The 26,947-nt window shown below is 40.4% G+C and overlaps 1 long non-coding RNA gene across 1 annotated transcript; it reads right to left on the bottom strand.

Moving 5' to 3' along the window:
- Positions 1-12,590: 12,590 nt before the first annotated feature.
- LOC119127087 lies at positions 12,591-25,377 on the bottom strand. The gene is made up of 3 exons (XR_005098754.1): positions 25,254-25,377; positions 13,183-13,269; positions 12,591-13,000 (listed from the first exon to the last, which is right to left on the bottom strand). It is a non-coding gene; the product is annotated as an uncharacterized LOC119127087 (long non-coding RNA).
- Positions 25,378-26,947: the final 1,570 nt, after the last annotated feature.

Consider the following 26,947-nt stretch of genomic DNA (forward strand, 5'->3'; position numbering starts at 1 on the left):
TGAATATTTTGGTCCTTACTGTTACTTTTTGATTATTCACAGTTTGTCGAGCACGGGCCTCTTCTTCCCTCCAGACAAAGTGGCAAAGGAGGGTTGCCATTACAGTCATAATTTTGTTATCAGATCACTAATCAGTACTATACTCATATATTGATGTGTTTATTTGTACATGTTTCAGAAGTTAAAGAATGAGACAGAGAGGAGTCTAGAACGGCAAACCAGAGCGTGATGAATTTATAATGAACTCTCTGACCACATGTATGTAGAAGCAAGCAGATAATAACGCATACCAATCTTACACGGGCAAAATAGAGAAGAGACTGCCAAGTGGATAATAAAAGACCCAGTACTAATTAAATCACAATCGTATCTTAAATCAATCTGTTGTCAGTGCAAAATGGATGAAAGATGCTGTAACAGAAGCAACCTTTGTCTGTGGCTGAGTCACAACACTAAATCACTTGATCAGCTCATTTACTGTATGCACCATACCATTTATTAAAGATGAGGCAAAACTATAAAAATGATCTTCAAAAAGTGTGTCAGATGATTTAAAGCAGCTTTAGCATTAACTACCTGTCCTACTTACAGTTTGCAATATGCTACGCACAACAGACACCAAATTCTCTCAGCATCCGCTTGAACTTCCAAACATTTCCACCATCACCATCCACGCAGCCAAGCCTCACCCATCCATGCTGATGAATATTTTATGAAGATGCAAAGATTTCCTCCTTCTCGGAGTGTAATCAAATGCACACAGTGCTGCGGGGATTTAAAGAAAAGATATAAAGTCACATCTTCAGGAAGAAATCCATTTTTCTCCAGGCTTGCATTCATTTAAGAATCAATGCAACTCTCGGGAGACTAGTCTCTTTGAATCACACAACCTTTTTGTTATTAGTCTGATCTTCTTTAAACATGGTTAAACGGTTGGCAGCAATTGAATGGAGATACTTAGTCATTAAAATGCTGCCATGTAATTTTATATAAGATCCCACTTTGAATTAAAAAAAAAAATCTAAAGTTGAATTGTGACCAGAATGCTAAATACAATTTGTAGATACCTATTCAATATTTAAAACTATCTTGCTCTCAGCTAAAATCATTTTGCTTTGAACTTGATAGATTCAACCGGAGGGGGTTTGATTGATGTATGACTTGTGTTTATTTTTATGGTCGTTCTCCCTGCCAGGATATGATTCTATTAGAATAGCTGATATCCTTGGAATCATTGGCACAGTGTGCAATCCATCCTCTTGTTATTTTTATTGTCATGTTTGAAATGCTGTATTGCTGAACTGTTTTAATTAGTACTCTGCGCTTCATGGAGATCATTGTTCACGCTTGCCTAATTATATTTAGATGGGCCAAATCTCCATGAATGGAAACCATTTATTCTGCATAGATGGTGAAGCAATGGACTTCTATCTTGGCCCCTGTGACAAGGCTATTACTGGTCTACTTTGACTTGGACACGCTAAATAAACACATCAATTTCAGAGGTCTGGAAAGTTAGGGATTGAGGCTAAGAGGGAAGTTATCAGCTGCACATGGTGGATGATATTGTACTGCATGGGGACCATATAAGTGTTTGCATTGGCTGGATTAAGCAGTACTATTTTTTTAACCTCAGCAAGAGCACAAAGCTACTTACTGTTGAAAAAGCAACAGAGCGAAATGCTATACTTCCAGCCTGCATTTGCCTTCACAATGGTTATAAAATAGAGAGTGATGGGGGGGGGGGCACATGATTGGTGATGTACTTTTCTTTTTTTTTGCATTCATCCTCGCCTGAGACCCAAGTGAATGTGATGGTTTCAGATTTGATTAGGCAGCCCAGGGGCCTCAGTAGTCCAGTTTTGCAATGGGCCGGCAGGGGCCTTGTACAGGCGTCTCATTGCTCACCATGCCTCAGTGGTGATGTACACATCGAGTATGACCGCCCGCTTGATTTAAACGCAGTGCGCTACGATGTGGGACTGCGTTCACGCTGTGCAATATTGTGGCCCATTCATCCACTCACCACTGGACTGGACAAATACATCGGGCTTGCCATCATATTTATATATGGAGAAAGAGATCATTTTGTACGAGTGCTGTGTGACTAATGGACATCACTACCTGAAATATAAACTGCAGAAACCTACTGACACAAGCAGACTATTATTGGCAGTGTCACCATGTGTTATTAGAAATGGATATTTAGCATGTCAACTTAATTATAGTATTGTTTCACAGGCATAGATGTAGCACAGTAAACAAGGGTACTCTCCTGGCCTTTAATTGTTGTTGCATTTGCTGTCAAATAAATATATTGTAAATGTAGAATACTGTACTGCCCTAAGGGTGTTTGGCATGGAGTTTACTTGAGGTATAGGGGTTGCCACTGGAATCTTCTTAAGCTCCTCCAAAGCATTTGACGCCATTAATCGTGGTATTTTACTGAGGAAATATGAATGATAAAGGTTTTGGGATGAAGGGTTGAGCTGGGTCAGCTGTACTTATTAAAGAACAGACAACAAGTTTTGAAGCTGGGTGAGCACAGTCAAAGTGTTTGGACAGCACTCGGGATTCTGAAAGCCACTATGAGTCTCTTTGGGCCAAAAGCAAAAAGCTTTGAAGGTCCTCACTGCAAGCCACTGCTTTACAGCCATACACCAGAGCCAGTAAGGACCATTATTTTCTTGAATGCAAATAAAATAAATAAAAAGAAAGAAGAGTTTGGGTATTACAAAGGCAAGCCTCTAGGAGAGTTTGTGGTTCATTAGTTTACACACACTGTCCTTCTGGTCGTACTCCGTGAGGGATTGTGGTGATACATAAATTGTGCATCCGTCCACTTTGACATTCCTGGTTGCCATTAAAAACCCAGTCTGCAATATAGCGCCACCTTTGAGATCCACCTGCTGCTATATCAGTGTTTGTATTTATCTTACAAACTATCTCTGCTGCAAGTTCAGGGACTTTATAGCTCCCGGAGAGAGCAGCTAAATTCCTGGTATAAAGACTGCTCAGAATAGCCTACAAACAGACTTTTTCAATACATTGCAGTTGCAAGGTAAAACTGCCTCAAGTGAGGTTGGGAATGTTTTTGTACTGCAGCACATACAGTATGTCATATATTTCTGGTATGCATCCCAAGGTATAAGAACCAATATCTTCTCTAATTCAAGTCTAGCATACGAGTGTGCGCCAAGCAGAGAGCACGTGATGCTTGCCACTCATTTCATAGGTGAAGCAACGACTGGTGTTCAAAAAGAGGAGGCTGGCAGGTGCATGATGTGGTTTTCACAGTTTTAGATTTTTCACTGGGCTGCCATGATGAAGACTGACATCTGAAGTATGACATCATGCCACTGGGCAGCTTCTTTGAGCTCAGCACCAGTGAGGTCACTGGTCTCCTAATGACTTCCTCAGGCTTCATAGCCGGCCTCCTTCTCTGCAGCCCATAGGGTTTCCTCAGCCCAGTGCTTGGCATAGGCTTCGTGGCACTGTGCTAGCCTTTCTGCTCATTGTCCTTAATCAAGAGATGTAGGCACACAAACATGCAGCAATTCAGTTAATGCATGCCCACTGGGGTCATTTAGAAGAAGCCGAGTGGAAAAAGTCCCCTGTGCACATACACACATAGTGCAATTATTTGTGCTACTGTGTTGACTGCTTGGTGTTCTGTACTTGTACATGTACATGCAAGTCTTTAAACATATGTTTTTCTTTTCCTTTGCACAGCAGTTTTGCTAATCGTTAATTTAATTTGAGGAGCAAGTTTCTAATTCCGAAGAGCGTTTTTATGCAGGTTGATGCCAAGCACCTGAATCAAGGATTTTATTAAACAGTAAAAATATGACACTATAATGAATAAAGAATTGGTTTCCTAAAGTGATATATTTTTTGTACTACATGCACTTCCAAAGGCAGAATGAGATTACTGACTAATAATATTTAGCCAGACTGGCTGGCCAGCCAAAGCTCGTTGCTAGCTATAGCTGGGGTGGTTCAAGTGGCACAGAGCTTGCCTCAAACTCCGACGGCTGACATGTTGGTGAGGTGAACACGTCCAGCCCAGCAAAGCTTTTTGGGCTGTCTCTGTGATTCAATTACTTAAGCCTGCAATTCTGAGTTTTGCTATTTGGTGTGTTTTGATGAAGCACAATATGCACATTTTCTCATTAACTTCAACGAAACTGTGATTGACTGGCAACCAGTTCAGGATGTGCACTGCTTACCGCCCAAAGACGGCTGGCTTTAACACGCCCGGGACCCTTGTGAGGATAAGTGGTCCGGAGGATGAATGAATGAATGAACTTCACTGCAAAACGGCTTATTTTGAGTCTTGACATGTAAGTTTGTGCACATAATCTTGTATTGGATACATTTATTTGCTCATCACTTACTCTCAATAACAAACAGCAATTCGTCATAACTTTTTTTTTTTTGCATTTTAAGTAATGGACCACAGGCATAAAGTGATATTTTTTTCATACTACATGCACTTCCAAAGGCAGGATGAGAGGCATGTAAATCAGGCAGCCCATGTACTTCTTTAATATTTAACATAGGTTATTAGACAGGGCAAAGATTTGACCCCCGAGCACTGCTGCACATCACATGAATAACTAATGTTGGCTGATTATGTTAATCAGCAGTACTAGGCGGGGAGGGCTGTGCAGGATAGCAGATACTGCTGCGGGAGAGGTTGCAATCTCAAATGCATGACAAAAAAAAAGGAAAAACATGAGAGGATAGAACCAGCGCATCATTAGCGAGGGAAACAGCCAATAACTGTGCGCTGCACATAGTGATTTACACTTCATTTGCTCAGCTTGAATTTTCCTTTCATATGGACACTGGAGACAAACATGCAGCATTTGTGATGTGACTGGCTGTAATCTCTTTTAACAGATAATCACATATTTGCATAATGATAAGGCAAATGGTAGTGAGAACATAAATCTATCCATCTTGCACACTGTTCTCCAAGCCAAGTAACCAGAAGTGGAAACCGATTGAGGGATCCAATAATAAAAGGGAGTACACTATTCACTCATAACTTTATTTTGGAGATTTCTGATGCCTTTCCGAGCCTTCACGGGATTTATGTAACCTGTCAGTTGCTTTCAAGTATTCTCTGAGAGTGTTATATAGGTGATGTGAGCGTTCAACAGCCCTTCCATCTGTGACATTTTTATCTTATGAGTGAGTGAACTTTAGATTCTCAGAAAGCAGTAATATGTATTTTTTTCAAAGACAACAGCACTCATTTTCAAAGTGTCATGAGGCCAGTGTCTGTCTTTTCTCATGTTTGTTTTGAGCTAAAGAAAAAAAAAACACGCTCATGAAAAACCATTTGGAGGGAAGAAGCGGGGTGATCGCAGCTATATTCTAGCCCCATCAGTAGAGCTCTGCGGCCCCCACCATAAAGAATTCCAACGAGACAATTTTGCGCTGTGTGGGGTGAGTTGACAGGGAGTGTTATTAAAGCACAGGGTGCTGACCGCTCTCAAAGTTATTAAAGTGCTGTGAGATTGTGTCTGTGATAGCCCCGCCGGTCGGAGTGTCCTTCACACGCAGGTACATTACAGTGGGGATATGGTCATCACTGAAAGAGGAGTGAGAAGGGAGGGTGAGGAGGAGAAGGGTGAGAATAGACACAAGGAACCGCTATGTACCATTGTCACTCCAATTCACAAAAATCATTGTTGACCCCAACCAATAGACTTCCACAGCTCCCAAGAACTAAGTTGCATGAATGCATTGATAAAAATATAAATGCTCTAGTAAGTAAATACACTTTTAAACTGGTACAAAACTTCAAAGTTTCAACTGCAGTCATGCAAGTCAAGAGAGACCTCAGCACAACTCTCAAGACTTTAGTTCATTCAGTGAGTATTCAAGGTTCACTTGATGATTTACATTAATGGGTACGGAAAATGGATGGATGGTTAACTTCTGCTTACACTTGTGTGATAGGTAAGTATCTGAAACCTAAGATGGGTGAAGCGCATCTGTGATGTGAGAGTGATTCACCTTTGCAAAGCGCCCATGTGATGTGGCATTAAAAGAGACCTCCATACATTAGTTTTGCTTTTTGCGCTTGGCCACACTATGGTTGTGGATGAGCTAGAACCTATTCAAGATGACTTTGGCCAAGAGGCAGTGTACACCCTGGAAGTTAACAGTCAATCGTATAGCTAGCACAAACAACCATTCAAACTCATTTTCATAGTCCAGAATTTTTTTTTTCCAATGAACCTAACACGTATTTTCGTAATGTGGGAGGAAGCCAGAGAGCCTGGAGCACTATGGCTGAGCAGCTACTTGCCCTGTGGTTTCAAGATTTTTTTTTTTTATTGATTATATGACTGGGCTGTTCTCTAGATATTTTAAGGAGCACTAAAATGGTATCAACATTAATAAGCTATTTGGACCTTCTCAATCTGTTTCAGCGCTTCTCTGACTTGACAGCCAGGGAGACCGCAGCACTCGATTTGTCACCAGGCCTGGATAAAACAAGACAACCACAGTTACTAGATTAGTTTGTGGCCTGTAACCACTGTACCTAATAGTATATTATCCAAGCTTCATCCAAGATCTCCTTGAGACCACTACTTCAGACATCTTGGGGAGACACGGTGGATGTATTGGCATCCCTTACACTGCTTTATGTGTAAAGGCACGCTCTACGGCTTCTTCTTCTTCTACTACTAATCCTGGTATATTTGGTCAATCTGCACACGTCAGAATGATTTTTATGTACGAAAGTGTGACGCATGAACACCCAAATCCCAACGGGATCAATATTATTAATGTCCATAAAAAAACAGTGCATCCGATCATAACTTAAATCTGAACTCTTGAAGACATTTTGTCCATGTAAGACAATGTTTCACTTTTAGTTATAAAATGATCTTCTGTAAGCAACAGAACCAGTATTATTCAGCAATTCTGGTGTTGTAAATGTTGTTAGACCTTGACATGAATCTTTGAAGGCTTTTCTTGCTTCTTGTCTAATTCTGCAGAGCTTCTCAGATCCTGCACTAAAAATCAATTGATTGAAATCCTTAATTGGTGATTAGCTGCTACTTTGTGGATCACAGGTCCTGGCAGCAGAATAAGCCTCACTCTTTAATAAGTGCTTGGTCAGTCGATGGCCAAGTATAATGGACAGTGCAGGGTTAGGCCAAGACTGTGATAGCTCCTCACTGCATCCACTCTTGACCTTGACTGACATTATGGTTCTTTGAAAATTTAAGTGCCCATCTTACAGTATGCCTGAGGCAATTTATGAGTCCATACACCTTTCCATAAGTCCCATTTATTGAATCTTTTGCTCCCGTTCACACCCAGTCTAGTGACGTGCTCAAATTATTGCTTATCAAAATGTGATCTATAAAGAAAATATGAATCTTAGCTGAAGGGATTGTTATCAGACGTGAGTCTCCGGCAAGGTGGTTATGCTCACTGTAAACAAGAAAATATTTTAAATGCATTTCCGTATAGGTGACTTGGAAGGCGTAATACAGAAATGGATATATATATACTATACTGACATTTTTTTTGTTTTTGTAGCCATACATGCATGTGCAGAAAAGTCCGAGCCCCAAATGCTCACAAAGCTGCTGGGGTTGCTTATTTAGTCTGAGATGACGACTCCAGAGACTGCTCTGTGGCTGTTTGCAGGGGGAGTCCTTTGGGGTGATAGTTGAGCTGAAAAGCCCAGTCAGAGCCAGTCAAAGGGAGCGTGGTGCAGTCTTGACCCTGGCTCCCCGCTCATTGTGTAGTGCAGCAGTGTAATGAGGCCCTGTGTGGATATTGATATGACAGAACAAAAGGCCAAGGTGCAGTAAGGACAGCAATCCACACGTTTCACACCATTTGTTTTTCACACCGTATCCATCACATTAATGGGTCACCTTTCTGTGACAGCTCATGATTACCTGCTTACCCATGGAGAGAGAAAGGGTGAGCGAGAGAGAGAAAGACAGAAAGAGAGAGGGAGGCCAAAAGATAAGGAGCAAAGGGTGCTCCACTAGCCAGGGTAAAGGGTGAGCTGTGGTAGGAAAAGGGCTTAGGGAGAGGGGGGATGGGAAACCCTTTACCATTTTTTTATTCTTTCATGAAGATTGGGTCTGGCCCTGTCATCATCCCCACACAGAATTTATGACAGGTCAGCTCTCCATGTAGTCACCTGATGGATGGAGAACATCCCGGTTTATTTGGGGCACAGTGGAAATGCACACAATTCCCAAAACTATATAAAGTATAATACACTATATCATAGTGTATGTGTTTGTGTGTGTGTGTCTGTGTATTTATACATGTATTTATATATTAGGGGCCTGGACTGGCTCCTATAATCCCGATTTGTCATTCATATTAGGGCCTGGACTCGCTCAGCCGTGGCAGCAAAACGACTTTTGTCATTTAGTTGCAGGGATACGTTTTTCCCAGAAATTAAATGTTATACTATATCTACTAATCTATCTATTGATATATAAATATATGTATATATATATTTAGATAGATAAGTAGATATATTGTAACATTTTCATGGATGGAGGATAGACAGAGGGGCGTAACTGGTAGCGGAAGCTTTTTTTCAATGCGAGTATAGACGATAGACGGGAACAGAGGGATGATTACATTATGAATAAGGACAGACGGACGGATGGAAGGGAGCCCAGGTTGCAGACAAAGGATGGTAAAATTTGGTAAAATGCCCATTGCTGTTTATTGTATTAATTCAGAACATTTTGAACCTCTTGCTTTTGCAAACCACTAGCAAGATCTCAGTTAATTTTAAAATAATGCTCTTGCTACTCTTGGTAGAAAACGGTGGCAGAGGAGAAAGCAAGCACCTTGTTTTAATTTATGTGTCAAAATAATGTGATCATTTAGACCAGTCAAAAATATGATTGAAATGCATTTAATTTGTAACTCATCAATGTATCATGCTCTGCCAATGTCTGGGAATGATGCACATATGCTATTTGTTAATTGCGAAAGGGTTGCTGCATATAACTGCAGACAGACAGACAGACAGTTCTTCATATGTCACTGCAATGCAGCAGATGAGGTGATGGTGTCAGTACATCTTGTCTTCCCAGTGAAGGCTTGCTATGCATTACACTAAAACATGAATTATATAAGTGGAACAACAGTGTTGGGACGGGACGTAAATCAGAAGGGAGAGACATTGCTGACAAGTTTTGCTATTAAAAGATAATTGCAATCAAGGTGCAAGACGAGCAATGAAGTGGTGATAGCAGATAGATAGACAGCTGCAAAAGATGGATTGTTTTAATTTGCACCAATTAAATTGAAGTTCACTGGATCATCTTCAATCTTCATGAATACTTGATTTTCTGGCCACTATAAAGCTATTAAAGAGAGTGATTGGACTCTAAGCCTTGGTGTACCAAATTTCATGCTGCTGTACTTTCATTAACATTGGAAATAATAGTGCGGTACTAAATGTAAACCAATCAGTAAACCAGGTGTACAGTATATTATGTACAGATAATTGTTGTCTCATTGTGAATGAAATATTTTACTCAATTTCACCGACTGTGCGTGCAAGTGTGTGCATGTGTATGTGTGTGTATGTGTGTTTCATCATGTTTTAGGGATAATAGATCTGTCTCTATAGTGACATTATGTGGACCTCTTGCGGTCGGGTTAAAAGCTGTACAGACACACAAGGATCATCATCAGAGGGAAATGTGGCCCGTCCCAATTTTCCTGACATAAAAAACTGCTGTGTGCATTACAAGTTCTTGAAGCCAACAAATACTCCTTCGCCATGACACATATACAGGTCATGAGGTTGAGACTACCACAGTGGTATTACAAAACTTTGTTAAAGTCGTCTCCCATATCAGTATTATAAACTATATCTATCTATCTATCTATCTATCTATCTGGCAGACAGACATATATACTATGTCCTCATGACCTGTATATGTGTCATGGCTTCAGGTCAGGCGAATGACCTGTAATGTCGCTTATCTATAATGAGATGACACATCAAAGATGCAGCTAATATGCATGTTATTACAAAGACATGCATTTAATGACAAGCGCGCACACACATGGTAGTGTCCCCAACCTTTGAAATAAATCAGTGTTTGTTTTTTTTGTTTTTTTAAACAAATGTCACTCATTTCATTACGGGTGGTTGTTCATGCTCAATTTAACTTGATTCAAACAAAGTATTATTGCTAAATTTCCTGTCTGAAATATTTCACTTGCATGAATGCTGATGCGCTCTTGATGGAATGTTGTAATGTTTAAAGGTCAGTGATCGTCATGTTTATTTAACTCTGATGTACTATATGCTATTGTTGTGTTTTCAAAACCTTAGAAGCAGAATATTGGAGCAGAAATGTCACACATTCAAGGCAGAATTGTTTGCTGGTATGATGCTGTAAATCCCAATTCCATAAGAGAAAAGAGCGCTTGGAGTGGTCTAATGCCAGACATCATTGTGGGGGCTGCAAGCCATGCTCTACAATGTTTGCTTTTGAGCCACACTTGCTCCCAGGCAGGGGTGATTAGTGCTTGTCTGTAATTTGGCAACCTTGACCATGTAACCTTGCTAAAACTGGATTAACATTTTAGCCGTGTATTGCTAGAGATGCCTTAAAACATTTTCCATTTTTCTACTGCTTGATACAAGACTACAGACACCATTCAAATAAGTGCTGCATGAGCACTCAAGGAGAAACCCTGATTAGACTTAAGCATGGTAAGTGTCAGAGAAACGTTGACATATCCATCTTGTCACTTTGTCACTTACTGACGACATTACTACATTACCTTTACTACATTACCATTATTTATTATCGTTACACTAAGTAGAATCCTGTCAAATTTTAGAAATAATTGCACTTTTCCTCACGTGAGGAAAAGTGCAATTATTTCTAATATGTATATATATATATATATATATATATATATATATATAAATACAGAACAAAATCACTTTATGTTCTCTGTCATTTTTAAAAGCTAACAGTGCTGGCAAATTCTCTATCCATTTTGGATGTTAACTTTTTTCACCTTTTCACACCTTTTCGAGAGATTATTATTGTTATGGTCTGCTTTCCACTTTAAAACTAAATTACTAAGTAAAGGTGGGAAGTGCTAAAATATACGGACAAATGATGTGGTCCTGAGAGAGACAAGGTGCCTTTTTAATATCGCCTAAGCCTTATGTGGCCAGTCCTTTCATGCTTAAAGGTTTATATTTCACGACTGGACAAGGTTGTTTCCTAATCTCTGTGTGGCCAAAGTGCTTTTGTGACATTGTTGTATTGGAGTTTACTACAGCATTCCTCTCTTACAAAAGCTCGGCCTTATTATTGAGCCTCTTTATCTTTACTGAAGCTAAGTTGTTAATTAGCTAGACCTTGAATTAGATTATTTGCATGTCTGAACAAGGGCTAAGGTATTAATGCTCCCTTAGGACAAACTGCAATAACCTGTTCGGTGACTGCAAGATCCCTGTGGAGGGGCTCCGTGGACGCTGGCCCCGAAAAGAGGGAAAGAGCACAGCCATTTCATCCAATTAGCTGTGGATTGTACTGCTCTTCTCCCTTTGAATCCTATTTGCCATGATAAGGTGTTCTTTTTCAGGGACTGTGCTGAGCTTTACTATCAGGGAAAAATGATTAATTCACAAGCGAATATCAACATGCGGGGCCTTCCATTTCGCACAGCCTGACTTGGGAGGAAGGAACTGCTAGGAAATCAATAGAGGCACTAAAGAACGACACAGGAGAGGCAGAGCTCGGCCAAGTAAACACCCCTAAACATTCTGAAGAATCTCAGCAGCAAGCTGCATTTCATTCCACACATCACACTTAGTAGCGCTCTCCATGGTGGGGGTGTTCTTGAATTATTCAGGACCTGTTAAACTGAGGGGATGGTTTTAAGACTAATGTAGCACAATATCATGTATGCTATTGTTATTGCATTGTACTGTGCAGTGTTCCCATTTATTTATCTCTTTTCGTCTGATCTTCCCAAGGGTATGCATTGTAATATGACAATCCTATGCTGCTCTGTGCATCCTCTCTGAATTACATACATGATCAGAAGCTCAATGGATTCCAATAGGCCTATTCATTTATTTATTTTGTCTTCCCTGGCTTGGTGATGGCTATGGAGAATTCAGTGTCCAGATAGGTGTTTTCCAAGCTCTCAGACGCTTGCAAATGATGTTTAAACACCCAGCACCTAGGGTTTAATTAAGTCCCTCTAATCGTGTTCCAATCAGAACCTTGGACTGATGGGCTGGAATTCCTGATGTGCATTTCTGTCAGTCTTAATTGGATAATTGATTGCCAATTTGAACCTGGCCACACACTGCATACACAATAAAGCTCCTGGCCAGGTTCCTGAGGAATCATTTTCCATTTGAATAAAGATGCTGCCTCGATAGGCTGAGCTCCAACTTCAGGTCTCATTGAAAAATAAGCCACATACACGTCCATGTATTAATGCCTTGGAATTTCTTTTAATGCATTTACATATGCAATTTTATTTGTCTGGTATTACATTACATATGTAATATAACCAGTATAATGAGCAAGGAGTCAAATCCTCCAAAACAGAACATTTTAAACCGACTTTTTGTCTTTGTTTGCTTTTAAAACTGCAACCGGTATTGCAGTTCATTTGCCTTACAAATCGTATGTAGCCTATGCTGCACGAAATTAGATATATTGGAACTACTTACATTTTTGTATTACAATGTTGATAGTGGTGGGAACTAAAGGGAACTACGTATATCATTGTTTTAGCGATTGTTTTGACTCGCATGCAGAAACCAACTCGGAAGTCCAGAAGGAGTAAGGAGTCATTATTGGAGGTGCTACAGTGGCGGGTGAGCAGGAGGAGCTGAGCCAGGAGCACGGAGCGGGAGCAGCGATGACGGAGCGTGAGGAGTTCGGCCAGAGCGGGGTGGATCTTGGCGGTGGTCCTTGGAGGAAATCTAAGAGCGTGGAACAAACAATACTTGTTCAGAGAATACAATGGCAAGAACTAGGAGTGAGATCTAGGAGCTAGAGGCACAACCGTGGAGGAGATCACATATGCAAGCCACTAAGGCGACGAGCTGCTGGCAGTACGCTCCTTAAAAACCTTCCCTAACGAGCTTGATCAGCCATACCTGACCTGTGGGGATCAGCCACACCTGTGGGTCCTCCGCCACTCGGCTCACGGCTGCCCCACGTGGATCTGAAAGGAACACCTCCCTGGACCCTGACATAAAGTATTCTGATTAATATTGCATACATATAATGCGAATTAAGCAGATTAATCCAACTATTTCCCTCCATCTCAGGAAGCCGCCATTGTGGCTAATATCACCCTCTATTGTCAACTGAAATAGATGTCACAACTGCCCTCGGACTCGTATTTGTCACGACTCACCCCCGGTTGTTTTATTATGTGGAGGTTGTCATGGTTTCTGTCTGCATCTGTGTACTCGCCCCTCCCTTCCTGTGTCTACTCACAATCAATGTACTAATCACAGTCGCCTGCCTCTCGTTACCTGTCTCGTATTTAAGTCCTGTCTGCATGTCACTCCCTCTCGGATCGTTCTTGTTTCTTGGTTCCTGTCTTTGTCAGTTCTGTTTTGGTTAGCCTGTCGGTCGGTCCATTATGTTAGTTTGCCGGTTCTGTTGGTCTTGTTCCCATCATCCTCCCTTCCAACTACCTTTTCCCTCAATAAACCCTGGTCCAAGCTGCATTTGGTCGCCCTGCTCCATTCCGTTCCTGACAGTATTGTGAACTTGACGTGACCAAACCCAGAAAACAGGTGAGCCGTGCAGAAAAACAGTGATATTTTACCAGATTCAAGTAGGTCCTGCTTATCATAATGTACTGTGTGTCAATCATACTTTTCTGTCACACTCTGAAGTGACAAACGGTAGAGTTGCCAATTTCAATACAAAGTCAACAAGGGATGTGCCTTCACAGCATTTCTAGTAAAAAGAGGAAAGCAGTCGAAAATGTTAGTGGCCAAGAACAACTAAGAAAGGATCTATAGCTATGATTCTCTCAGTTTCTCTCATGATAAATTTCATTGAGCACAGGTGCTTCAGGTTATTAAAGAAGAGTAAATGCTGTGGTCACGAAACAATCCACAAAACACCCAATGTCTCAGCTCCGGTATGACAGAAAAGCTTATAAAATTCGATGTAACAGTCTGCTCCATAACACTTTTGTCAGGAGATCCAGTCCACTGTAGTTAGGATTATTTTTATCAGAGACCAAAAGAAACACAGATATTGATGAAAAGACAGAGTAGCAAACTGCTGCAACTATGTGAGCTGCCATCTAACTTACGACGTACGATTAATAGACAGCTAATATATTATCGAATTATTCAAAAAAAAAATTTCTAACTGATAAATCATTTAGATTCCTTTTGTAATTAAACATTTTTCAAATCTTCAGAAATTCAGCTTCTCTAATTTCTGTAACTTCTCCAATTTCTCTTTTCTTGTGCATTTGTTATTTTGCATTTTTGTCACAAGTATCATCCTTGTGAAGTTTGCATTCAGATTCATGATAGAAATACTGAACAGATTGCATGCACTGTACAAGCCATCGAGGGTGGATCTAAAATCTTTCCCATGATACTAACCGTTTGATGAATCTTAAGATTGAGAAAGTTCTGAGAGTTTAACATTTTTATCAAGTAAACCATTGCTTAATTCTCTTGATGCAATGTGCCGCACTACAGTTTCGTAACAGAAGCTTGGCTGGCTCGACCAGAGTCAAGCAGCTCGGAGTGCTCGAATCTCGGCACTTCTCGGGCCGCTCCCAGGGCCTCTGTTGTGTTTTTGTGACAGGTGCGCGGATAGCTAGGCTGGAGCTTGGCCCCTTGCCTCTTGGTTAGCCAGGGAGCAAAATGGCATCCCCTGGGTCAGCTGTACAAAATATCTGGCTTTACTCACATATCCAAAAAAAGGGTGGGAAGAAGTACTAACTACGAGACTAGTATAAATCAATAAACTATCCATTATACATGAAAGTATCATAAGGCACACTTGTCGATAAAAGTGGGGTTAAATTTGAGTGTCATGATTTCTAAAAGTGCATTAAATTGGTTACCCTTGGAGAATCCACAATTTCCATTATAAGGCTCATACTCCACAGATACACTGATAAGTCAATTGGTCTGCAGTCATGATCACTTTGAAATAACACTTATGTCGCCGATGACATCAGCCAATGAATAATGGTGAACAGATTTCTAGATAACTGAGGGCAATTATGCACACTTACCTTGTCAGGGCCTGTGCAATGGTTGGATGGGAAACAGATCCAAGCAGTCACCACCGTATCAAAAGTTGCCCTTCGCTATCCAAATGTCAACAAACATACCACAATTAAATAATTTATGAAAATAATATTTTCACAGCTTTTTCTCTTGAACTTGAAGGTGACAAAATATTTGACATGCCCAAGCACAAAGCCTCTAGAGACCTAATTTTGTGTGGACAGCCACTGCTAAGTCGTGGACTGAGAAACCTCAAGTACCACTTTCAGTGGGCTCTTCAAGTCCTCGTGTCTGCCTACCATTATTTTTCTTTCAAGGGATTGCTTTTCTCCTCTTAGTACAAGCATGGAATGACCAAAAAGAGAATTCTCTTATTATAAATGGCCTTTCAACGCTAAGTTTTAGCAAGTACAACCGTAGTGGGATTAGATATTTTGGCCACCATTTGTAAAGTGTGAAGTTTCTCTGGAGTCTCCTTGAGACAAGTGACCAGTGCAAGGCAAAGTGAAGGTCTTATCAGTCACCCCACAATGGTGCCACCCAATGAATTATATTAGGGCCGGGTGTAGCTCGCCAAGCCTCTGCATTGTGCACCATCTGGGTGACAATAAACATGTCGCCACATGCTTTCCTCCATCATTCAAGTCTAGATAGCAGATCTGGACCTTAACTATGGCCCACTATCTCCTGGATCTCTGTGTGACCTGTTAGAGAGATGGAGGTGAGGCTCAAGGATATCTCTCAGAGTCTGCTCCAAAGCCAGGAGGTTATTACACATAGGGGATGGGGGGTGGGGGGGCAGGGCCTCTGTGCAGTGGTCTGTTTTCCTCCTTCGCAAGTGTCACTATGTTACAGAGATAGTGAGATACTGTTCTAAAAATTAAACAATGGTGGAATACAAAGTTCCAGAAGAAAACAGCGGTTAAAAGACCCTGAACTGGCTGCCAGTCACTAGGACTTTAGGCACTTCGCGATGGTAGATCTGTTTTTGTTTTTATGACAAATTTTGCTAAACACTGTACATGATGGCTATACAATGAAAATCAATTTCAGTGTAGTAAGAAATATTTCGGAGCTAATCAACCATTTTTGCAAAAGACAAACTCATTGAAATGAAACATGGTGTGAAATTACAAACAAAAGGAAACGGTGGTGAACTGTTGTGGGGTGTAGCTTTAATTCTTTCCTTGATCTGATTGCTGCAAGGATTTGACTTAACTTTTATCGGACCACCTCTGCTGCAGCGTGCAACACATTAAAATAAGTATTAGTGCAAGGCTCCATTCTCATGCTGTCACCAACTTGCCATCAATTCAATTGCCCTGCTGGCTTAAATAAACAGAAGTGTTATCGGTAGGAGTCTTGGCTTTGGCAAATTGTACTACTTTAGCAGCTGCTGTTTCGCTAAAAGTCTGGTGTTGTTACGGATCTCCATGTGAACCATGAAAAATTAATCATTCATAACCAAAATGATGAATGTGAGCCCAGAAACACAAGGTTCTGTGAATCTGGCAAGAAGAATAATTGGTTAATTTGACTAAACATGATAGCGCCCCTCTGATGAAAGCTAAAGCGAAACTTAAATGAAGCGTGTTAAAAGGGTGGGCAACAAAACAGTAGTGGATGACCAATGAGGAAGTAAAAAGTGAGGCATAAACAATGGCATTTAATACAATTTCATAAAACCACTTATAGAAGATGACAGGGGTTCACATGTAATCACTGTAAGTGGAGGCAAAGATGGGGGCTGAGGTGCCATCGCTGCCATGCCAGAACACTTCTCCATGACACATCCCCTGCTTCTTCTCATTAATCCCTGAAGCTACATTCATTAACAGTCACTCCCTCCGTTCAGCAAGATTACACACACACGCGCGTAGGAACTGTAGGTGAGCACACACAAAAATAACCTGCTGCTGAAAGGCAACTGGATTTGCTTAACATTATTATACCTACAGGTTGATTCATTAGTCAACACGGTGACTTGCTGGATGTGGTTTGCTGGCTTCTTCGTCATTTTGAAATTGTATTTCATCAGAAAACTGGTTGACAAGCAAGGACAGTTGTGTAAAGATGACCGTCAGGGGAGAAAGGTCCAAGTGGAGATTATAAATACCAAAGATTTACAGGTCCTGGGGGTGTCAGATGTATTGTGGAAAATAGTGCTGGGTGTGCTGTTATCAAGATGGGCCAGTTAGTGGCTTTTGGAGAAGCTCATGTTCTGAATGGCGCCGTAGTTTCTGAGGGCAGCCTTTATGGCTCACCAGTGCACTGACCACAGCCCATTAACTCAAAGAGCCTCCACAGAAGCACTGGAGCAGGGAAAGGGGCCATGACCTGCCAGAGACCATCTTATTACTTTAACACATTATGTCTCCCACTGCGATCTTTTTATTTAAGTGACTTCAGCTGCACGTATCATCTCAGGACAAGTTGGGGACAGACAGGGGGGCTTCTATACAACTGACAAAGAAGGAATGGGGGGTTCAAATGATTTACTGAAAACATCTGCTTTTGGGCGCTAGAGAAGGAGTACGAGGGTGGACGTTGAGCAGAAAATCGTTCGGGAGGAACCTGGCTGCAATGAGAGCTGTTTATGGCGATAAGAGGTTGAGCTGACCCCACAACCGCTCCTGAGAGGATTTGCAAGTTCTCACTGATGAGCCTTTGCAGCCCTCTCATGGCCACGTTGCCCATACAGCGAAGAGTACGAGGGTTGGTCCAGGCTTGGGATTTGATTTATTTTACCACCACACTGCTCTTTATGGGCCTAACCGCAAGATAGATATGCCCCAGTGTTACTGGCCTCGAGAGGAAGATGAAAACACTTTGCCTAAAAACAAAACAGACTCACTTACACAAACGATAAATGCCCCACTATGAGTGAGAGGACATGTGCGTCTGAATTTTCTTTACCGGTGTTATACCGACAGTAAAATAATTGGAGCGAAGCAATACAAATGAACGCATTATTGTACATAATAATCGTGTGAGATTAAAGCTGTAACGGGAAATTTCTAAACTGGGATTTTGCATTACAACCACAGAATGGTTGCTCTGAGATGATGTAGATTAGGCCGAGCACCTGCCTCCCATACCATGTGATACTACGTTTTAGTTGCTTTTCAAGGACAGCCAATGAGAAAAAAAAACAACATATTTTTAGTTAACTATTTACAATTGGTTAAAAAGGAGCAATGCTCTGCTGAGTGACAGGCAAAATGTCATTTCTGTTATGTCTTTTTCATTGCGCCATCATGGGAATATCGCAAATTGAAAAGAAATATAAAACATCACATACTCAAAAATACAGCAAGATGTTGGATTATCTGATAGGCTTAGTTTGCATTCTCTCACTTGCTTTAGTATAGTTGCTGCCATAAATATTTCTTTCTTTAAAAAAAAATACATGTTGCACCTTTAAAGACTGCTTTACTAATGATTTACTAATTTAGTTATCTTATCCTTATAGAAGTAAACACTGGAGTTAAACATTTCTATTATAATTATTCTGTGACATTGTCAAAAGTGGCCACTTTCTGAACAAAGTACTCATTAAAACACAGCTCAAAAGCCGTGGCTTGGTACCCATTACTTCACAAGTTCCATTAATTATTACATCTTTTCTCAGTTGTAAAAATAAAACATGATACTATCTCAATTATGAAATTAAAACTCTGGTTTCCAGGATCACAGAGTACAAATTAATAACACAAGTCCAGGATATTTAATTCATTCTGCATTATTTCTCACCATTGGTAATACCGCAAAGAAAAATGTGCACGTGTCATACTGTCAGAGGGATCTCTCTTTGAATTTTTTTTCCAGGCAGCCACCCAAACAAACCGCACATCAAAAATTACCATTAGTACTTGTTAGTTCACACTGGCGATTAGCGAGGGGCAAAACAGACTGATGCCAAGGGCCAAATGTATTTCTTCTATTTCATACGCCGTCTCTGCTTTATTGGAGACACTCACGAATGCGCAACATCCGAATGGCTCCAACAGCTCACATCAGAAAGATTCAATTCTTCAGGAAGTGGAAGTAACCGATTAGATTATGTCATTGCCACAATCTGTTACGAAAAATAAACACTGGGTCTTTTCATTAACCTAATGAAGACGAAGCACGTTGATGAGCTCTTAAGTCAATTAACGATATTTAAAAACAGGCGGTGCAGCCCCAAGGTAAATTAGCATGCAGAGAGTGAGGAGGACCCAGGTTCAAACAAATTGTGCGTGGAACCCTCTGGTTCAAGCCGCTTGACTCTCTCTCACTCTCTCTCTGTCTCCTAATGCGCACCCCTCCTCCTCTGGTCAAACACGCCTTCATTAGCCATAATTAACTGCATGCTTTTCTCTCTTTGCATTACTAAGTGAGTCCAAGAAGTCAGGATGCTGAGTAGCATGTGCTAAAATGTCCCAGGATGGCCCTTTTGGTATATACTGCTTAAATCATTTATCAGTGTGATCTAATGATTATATGATAAATATGAGGTAGTGCAAGCTTGATATAGAATATCTTGGAAAATATGTTTGTATATAGAACGTTCTTTGTTTCTCAGAAAACTTATTCTAAATACTCTTGTGGTATAAAACTCTCTCTTTCTCTCACATGCTCACTCAAGCAGTTTTCCCGACATACATGTGCACTCGGACACTCACTTGGTCTCTGGGCTGCAACAAGGTCTGAAAAGATTGCAGTTCATTTCGGCCCACGCTGGATGGAGGCCTCATTTAGTGGCTGCTGGCAACTCAATCAGGCTGCCTCACACTGATGAGTGAGTGACTACTTTCAAAGCACCAGTCAATATGTGTCTGCTGTGATAGAATGTCAGCACCCTGTGTTCCCTGACCCAATGTTATGGCTTTTTTATTTTGTCTAATCAATGATATATGAAACAGCACAGCGACGTTTCAACAAAAGATTTTTTTTCTTCAGCACTGTGTTCAGTTTAGACCGTATAACTGCTGCAATTTGGAATTAAATGAGCAGTTTATCATTCTTTTGTAGCTTTTTAAAATTGATCAGATAAGTATAGCATGTATCTGCATAGGATTTGTTTTCTTTCTTATCACAAATGCACTATAAAAACAGCGGCACGCTTTTGCGTATCGAGTGAAAGACAATGTGTACATCTTTTCTTTATTGTTTTCTATGCAGTGAGAAAAGAACAGCCAATATTCTGAGGGTGGGCAGACAAAGCGGGCTTACTTGTCCCCCATGTCCTTTATTTCACACAGCCCACTGCACATGCTCGGCAGTCTGACGACCTCTTGACCCGCTTGTCACTCTGATGGTCTCTGTGATCAGGAAGTGGTTATTTCATATAGATGGGCTTCTTTACAGTTTTTTTTTATTGAAAAAGATCATTAAAGATATTAGCTCAAGATGAATTTTCGCAATAGGTTTTAAAGTAACATTTTATTGAACATGTTGGGATTTTATGATTTGTGCACATTTAGGTCAGTACGCTGACCCCCTTTAAACTGAGTTCAATTACTTCAATGTTATGTTTTAGATCACAACTTATGCATCTTTTTTACTGTCAGGAATTCCTTTCGTGATATGCACATAAAAAGTAAGGTTGAGTAAATAATGAATAACCTGGGACGTGAACACCGTAAGATGCTCAAAACCAATACAGTGTGCTGTAATTTTCTTCCCTTATTTCAAACAATGTATGTGCAAATTATTACAACAAGCTTTATGGATCAAAATGTTCCAAACATTGAAGAGATTTAAATGTTCATTCTTTGTAATAGCCAGATTTTGGAACAAGGCCTGCAATGACTTTTTGGGATGTTTCAACAAAGTATTTGACTAATGAATACGTAATATTAGATCAATTCCCAAACTTTATGTGAAGCATATGCATAAAATTTAGACCTGAGTTGAGATATTTGTCCAATTCATTATATAGATCTTTAATTGAGTATTACCAATTGAACCCGCATTAAAAACACCATATGTAGTGGAGGACTACAGTGGAGTAATGAACTAATCCCAGACTGCCCAAATCATCCTGTTACATTAGTCATATCAGCTATATGAAGACCCTTCAAAGATGAATGAAGGCTATGACTTAATGTGAGTGTACACACTTTATAGTCTTGTCCTGCAATACAAGGGAAGAGACATAAATGAAGCAAAATTCCAACTGGCCTTAAAAGCCATTGCTAACTTTCTCCCCGCAGTCATCTACGGTTGTTATTAAAATATTTTTGTTGACGAGTAGTCCAGGTACATTTGATTACCATATGCAAAAGATATTTCACATATCCAGTATAATTTTTCAAGTGTGTGTGTGCGTGTGCGTGTGTGTGCGCGTGTGTGTGTGTGTGTGTGGTCATTGCAAACAATGCAGACAAATGCAATCATGTGCAACGTAAGCTAAAATGTTTTTTTATTTTTTTATGGGAAACAACACCAATGTCCTATTTACGTCATTGCATTTCATCAGTAATATAGCCCTAAGCAAGTATATCACTGTCCAGGCTGGGCCACTACCTCACTGAGTTTATGGCCCACCGTGCACTAACTGAATTCTCTCTCTGCGTGATATAGCCTGGAAATGGCAGCAAATAATTGCAAAGGCTGAATTTGTCATTACGAGTCATAATGAGATTCTCTTCCAGAGAGGCTTTGTTTGGTGGTGTGAGAAGACGCTTCCTTTTAATGGCTCATAAAAGAAAGTGTCACAATGTACAGCATTAGTCGGCACTCACTCTTTCATTCTATATATCATTTTAACTTTTATATTTGGAGAATAATTGGATCTGTGTTTACACTCTCAGCTTCAAACACATTATTTAAATTAACAAGGTTTAGTGATTGGTGGAATCCACGAGTCATCTTTGATATTCTTTTTAAAATTAATGACAGAAATAATATAGAGAAAGACAGTTTTGTCGACCATAATTCAATTACTCTTTTATTATGCAGATGTTTTCTCTAACTGACTACATTCTGTACAGTAGACTTGCAGACAGACTGTATCTGAACAGATATAATATGCAGATAGATAAACAGAGCATAGAACAGTGGTGTTGTGATAAAAAGATATATGCCAATGTGAAAGAAAGGAGGAGAGTGGTGAAGAAAATAAAACAGCACATGAAAAATAATCCCCCCCTTGAGTGTTGCACGCTCTTCGACTATTTAGGGCAGCCATGTCCAGCAGTGGATTTGAATATGCATGACAATACCAGCTACCCTTGCAGCACTTCTCTGTGTCCAGGCAGCAGCCTTTTCAGAGAAAGAATTCACATGCATCTCATTTGAATATGTAAAAGCCCTGTCAAACACCATGAATACATGGCCATGAAATAATATTTATGTAGTAAAGGATGATGAAACGCCCCAAACAAACGCATGCATGCAGACACTTGCTCTCACACTCGTACGCACAAACACACACACGCAAGCACAAGCACGCACGCACGCACGCACACACACACACATAATAGTAAAAGTAACACTATAGCACGATTCAAGAGTGTGCATAGAATATCACATGAACAGCAATTTTAGAATTATTTGACCCAGACTTATCGTTAGGAAGCTTTAATGCTTATTATTTTCAGTGGTTAGAATAAGTTTTAAGGCTGGTTCATTTTTTTCTTCACACAAATCATGTCTCTGCTCTCTCATTGGTCACACAGATGAAACCAGGAAGAATCTTAGGTGCAGAGATGGGGACTTAAGTCATTGGGCGTCATTTAGTTGCATCAGCATTATGTTTGATTGCTTCATTTGCCTTTTGGATCGGATTGAGATTGGCTTCCTGTCTCACCACAACTGAACCAGGCAGAAATTAGGTTTGGAACCATATCAAGCTCATTTGCTGTGATCCTTTGAACCACAACCAAGGGGAAGTTTTGGAGTAAGCACCAATGGGTGTTAACATCTAAGAATACTTGGCTGGAGTTGAACGTTTTTAGCAGATCACACTGTAATAGAGAGGGAGACTGCAAGTCGAGTGCCTTAAACAAATTACAATAATAAGATCTCAAAATCAAGTTATTTATTTTGTGGAGGAAATGAAATAAAAATCTAATCCCATCTCGGGCCATTGACGTACACACACACATACACATGTGTAAAATACACAATCTGACTGCACTCCAAGCAACAAGTACTTGTGTGATCCTCTACTTGTAGACCAGGGAGCTGGAGACCGCCACTTTGCAGCCTAAGACTTGGAAGGTGGCAAAGTAGTAAATGCATAGCCATCATGCTTGGTCCCTGTGCTAGACTAGCTAATTAAATACTAAGGAAGGAATAAAATCTTAATGAGAAACACAAGCTTGGTGTGGTGTTTGGCACTGACCAGCTCGCTCTTATTAGGTGTACTTGCCCATATGTGCTTGAGTGAAGAGCACATTACAGTTCTCCCTAATGGATGCTCATCTCAGGCACTGAGATGCTAGTGGGACCTACATTGCAGCAGTTTCCAAATTTGGCAGATGAGCGTGCCCGGCCAAGACATTTCCTTGTCTCGATAAATATTTTATGCAAATTAAAATTCACTTCTTTGGCTGGTTTAAGCAATGTCTCCTGTAAGTAGTGTATCCGTGAAAGCGATTGCAACATTTGCTAGTTTATTTATAATTTAATTTTTTATGCTGTGGCTGGCGGAGGAGAAAGACAGAACACCTGTGAGTGTTTATAATGTCCCATCTCCCTCACAGCTGCTCCTTTTCAAAACACCACACTGGTGCAATAATTTCATAAAATTTCATGATTTACCATCTGGTAGACTGAGCTATAAGCACATGCAATAAGCATTTGTATGGCACCAGTCCCAGAAAGGTACAATAACTGTATATTTTAACTTAATGGCTTTCCGGAGCATGCAAATTTACACGGAGCAGATTGCAGAGGTGCTACAGTGTAAGTCTGGCCGCGTCAGTCTGCTTCTGTCTCGCCTTGACCCCCCCCCCCCACACACACACACTGCCTCCTCAGCCCCACCCCCACCTATACACGCTCCATCATGTCTGTAAAACCACATTCACAACCGAGAAGTGGTCCATGTCAGAATCAAGATATCACACTCTGCAAAAGGAGAGACACAGTAGGAGGTACAAGCAGATTACTTCCCTTTTAGCATCTAATGTCTGTGCATTTGGGTAATTAAAATGATTACTACAACAATTACACCAAGTAATTAGAAACTAATTACACTGGCATTTTTTGTGATTACAGGAGCAGAGGAAAATAGTGTTCAAAATTAAATTCATTGCATATTCATGGAAATGAAATTAAATAGTGCTGGGTGGATGAGATAATAGAAGCTCAGAGAATGGTGTTCAGAGGGGTTTGGGAACCATCTGTAGCTAATGCTCGGAGAAGGCATTTTGTTCAATCAGGGATAATCGTTTAACGCCCTTCAAAGAACTTTATATATAAATTAGTACAAAATGCACTAAAGGGTGTGCTGTTTTTCTTTTTTTCCTACGGTGCCAGGAAGGATTAAACCTTTTAGCAGTGTAACGCAATAAAAACATTTAGCTATTATCTCCTCAAATAAAAGAAGAGCCGGGCTCTTTATGCTTCCTTTGTGTTGTTCTGTGCATGGTGATGAGATTGGATTAAATAATATCTAATTTAATATATCCCTATATTCATTTTTGGGGGGTGCATCGGTGCTAACTTCCTCCAACCTCCCATCTACAGTATGGATAATAGTCACGACTTTAGCTGCTGCAATGATTGTGTAATGAGATTCTTCAGATTAAATAGATTTCCTGTTAAACTTGGGGCCTCGTAGATCGGGTGTCAGGAATGAATGGTTATTAACATTTAAATATATCACGGGATGGGAGAGAGATGGGTGTGAGGGGGAGAGAGAAGAGAGAAAAGAGGTAAAGCGAGACAGAGAGAGATGAGGGGAGAAAACAACAATATGAATTTTTCATTGTTATCGAGTGTGGATTTTCCTGCTCACCAGATTTCTGTTGTAGCTGATGAAAGTAATTTGAGAGACACAAGTGGATCGCCTCAAAGTCATTACAGCAGAGAGACTTCTTTGTTCACGGAGCAAGGCTGCTACATCTCCCTGTGTATAGGTGTGGCTTGTGCTGTAGATTATTACAAGATATTAACAATGTACAATGCACTGGCTGGTGTGCTTGTGAAAGAACTTGTGAAATGGATGGTGTTGCAATCTATCATCATCATCATGTCAGTGTTTTTTTCTCTCTTTTTTTTCTTTTCTTTTCTTGTTGCACAAAAGCAAGAATAACATGGAGAAGGCCATTACAGTAAACTCTGACTGAATGCAAAGTTTTAAGGAGACTGCAGATATGCACTCATACTGATTCTATGCATTCACTCTCACAATCTTTTAACAAACCATACAGGGATGTATTACAAATCCTCCCTTTAGAAATGATGAGATTTACTTTATAGTTTCTTTTTCCAGAAATGCTCAATGCACTAACTTGTCACACGACTAGAAAGCTTTTCCCATAAAAATGGTCACGTCAATGGGAGGACAGGTGTGTTATTTACATAACACTGTGACTTGACTGCCTGCGAGCAGTCGCCGTAAATAAATGTCACATATCAGCTCTCGCTTGTCTTGTCCTCAAGTCGAGCAGTCCCAACTGACATCCATCAAAATTTGCTCGTGTCCAGCCCGGGATGTGTTGACATTGTTCATTCAGTATATAACACCTTTGATATGTGATCCAAAATGATCAAGTTAACGTTTCCTCTCATGTTCTTTAACAGATTCCGCCTGGAATCAATTTTTACAATGTGCCCCTTCAGGGGTGTACTGTGTCCTTTGGTATTGGGCTGATAGTTTTTTTTTATAAGATTCAGTCATTTCCCTATTTTTTCATAGTATCAAATACTATTGTTTAGTCCCCACGTGGTTGTTCTTTTACATATCATTTACTGATCTAAAGTGTAGAAAATGGCTTGCTCTCTTAGTTAATGGCTCAACAAACATGCAATTATTTTTGTACATTTTTTATTTTGGGGTTTCCTGAGAGATACGAGGTTTCTGCCTAACAGTATCAGTACGCTATATAAATAATGAAGATATACAAGCTCTAACTGGAGGGACGGTAGCAGCTTTGTAGTAGGCTATTCGACCGGACACTCTTGTCTAACACTCTTGAATTCTGAAAGAAAAAAGACAAGTGTGGTAGCAGGCTTTCCCAAGAGTTCAGCACACTACAAACTATCCTTCATGCTAGACCAGTCTGGCTTTGAGGATGTGGAAGCAGGTGTGTTGGCAGGACTGTGGAAGGCGCCTCTCCGGCACTGCTGCCCACTTGTTAATGACCTGGCTGTGGGAAGCTACTCCTTTGTGTGTGCCGTTATAAAGCACTCAAAGCCTCCAGGATGGCAGCAAGCTCACTCCTTGGCCCTGGGGCACAGTGCTGAGAATAAGACACACCTCATGCTTTGTTTTCTTGATCCTTCGTGGCTCCCCCACCTAGGTAAGGCCTGTGTATCGAAGACACTTGTGTGTCTAGTTGTGTAAAATAATTTACATGGAGAAAATTATATTGCTTTGATACTTTGAATACAGCTTCTGACAGGATAATTTGCAACTTGTCTAACATGTATTTTTCGTTACGATCCAACAACAACTCGTCGGGAGCAAATTCAAATACAAATGATAAT

The sequence above is a fragment of the Syngnathus acus genome, chromosome 9, assembly GCF_901709675.1.
Source record: "Syngnathus acus chromosome 9, fSynAcu1.2, whole genome shotgun sequence".
Lineage (NCBI taxonomy): Eukaryota > Metazoa > Chordata > Actinopteri > Syngnathiformes > Syngnathidae > Syngnathus > Syngnathus acus.